The sequence below is a fragment of the Chinchilla lanigera genome, unplaced genomic scaffold, assembly GCF_000276665.1.
Source record: "Chinchilla lanigera isolate Chin_1 unplaced genomic scaffold, ChiLan1.0 scaffold00014, whole genome shotgun sequence".
NCBI classification, from domain to species: domain Eukaryota; kingdom Metazoa; phylum Chordata; class Mammalia; order Rodentia; family Chinchillidae; genus Chinchilla; species Chinchilla lanigera.
In genome coordinates, this window is record NW_004955415.1 from 31467854 (window position 1) to 31469600 (window position 1747).

A 1747-nucleotide genomic window follows, 5' to 3' on the forward strand; every position below is an offset into this window, starting at 1 on the left:
AGTGAAGAAAGGAGAGATTCTGTGGACATATCATGAAACCACAGTCATGTTATATTTGCTATATTTAATTATATTTATTTCATTAAATAAAAATAAAATCATATATTGAAGTTGTACAGTGCAATTTGTTGCTGCTTAAACTGTGAAATTACCTCATTCTTCCTTGGTAGTGTTTACATCCCGTAACACAATTACCTTTTTGATGTATAGAGAAAACACTACCAACAACTTTTAGCAAGTGGTAATGCTATGTGGTCCTTCATCAGTCATTCTAGTCACTATGGGATCTATGCCATTATGTACTCTACAAGAGAAACATTATGCTTTCTTATTAACATCTCTCAACTTCCCCACCCACACGCATGGCAACCAGCACTAAACTCTCTGCCTCTCTAAAGCTGTCAATTTTAGATGCTAAAGACAAATATGATCAAGTTTTGTCTATATGTACATACTTCATGCTGTGACCCCCTGGTTAATCTACATTGTCATAAGTGAAGAATTTCCTTACTTTTAAGACTCCATAAAATTTCATTGTATGAGAAACTTCACTTTACCCATACAACTAAGGCGATGGTTTGCGTGTAAAATATCCCTTAAAGGCCATGCAGTGAAGACTTGGATGCAACGTGCTTCCTTATTCTGAATTTAACATTATTATGCACTTTCCAACTTCTTCAGTACATCAACTCATGGATATATTGGAAGAAGACTGTCTCCGCATGTGTGTGTTGACACAGTGTATCTCCTTCCTAACACACCTCTCTGTCTCTGTCACTCTGATTCTTAGGTTTCTGACATTTAATATACTAATCTCATTTTGAGTTTGTGCGTGTTTTCTGATGCTATGAGAATCATAAAACTTTCACACATTATTTACACAGGCTTTTGCTTCAGTGGTAGTTTTTTCATGACTTGGAAGGTAAGTGGAAAAATGGAAGAGTTTCTCATATTTATTGCACACATATGGCTTCCCTCTCATGTGAATTCTTTCATGAGCTTTAATGCACTGAGAAAAATAAAACATTTCCCTCATTGTTCACATATGTTTAGATTCTCTGTTCTATGAATTCTCTCAGGTATGTAGTAATACTTGTGCTAAAAGATTTTTTAAAATATTGCATTCAGTGTCAGTGCAAGTCAATTTATATATTCAAAGTTAATTTCTTCCTTTAAAATTTTAAATATCTATGATGATTGAAAGAGTCACAAAGGGTTTTCCATATTACTTACATACATAGGGTTTCTACACCACATGATTCATGTCTTTGACAATGATTGTGTCTGATAAAAGCTTTCCCATTGTTTAAATACATAGTTTCACACAATATGAGTCCTTTCATGTGTTTCACATTCACTGTGCCTGGTGAAAAACATTCCCACATTACTTACATATATAGGGTTTCTCCCCAATATGAGTTCTTTGATGTTGTTTACAATTACCTCGTGCACTAAAAGCTTTCCCACATTGCTTACACACATACGGTTTCTCCCCAGTGTGAATCCTTTCATGTATTTTACATTCATTGTGCCTGCTGAAAGCTTTCCCACAGTGCTTACACTCATAGGGTTTCTCCCCAGTGTGAGTCCTTTCATGTTTTTTACAATCACTGTGCCTGCTAAAAGCTTTCCCACAGTGCTTACACACATAAGGTTTCTCCCCAGTGTGAGTCCTTTCATGTTTTTTACAATAACCTTGTGCACTGAAGGCTTTCCCACACTGCTTACATACATAGGGTTTCTCCCC

The 1747-nt window shown here is 35.7% G+C and overlaps 1 pseudogene; it reads right to left on the reverse strand.

The window, feature by feature from the left end:
- Positions 1–1354: 1354 nt before the first annotated feature.
- Positions 1355–1747, reverse strand: part of LOC102013602 — a 3932-nt pseudogene continuing 3539 nt past the window's right edge.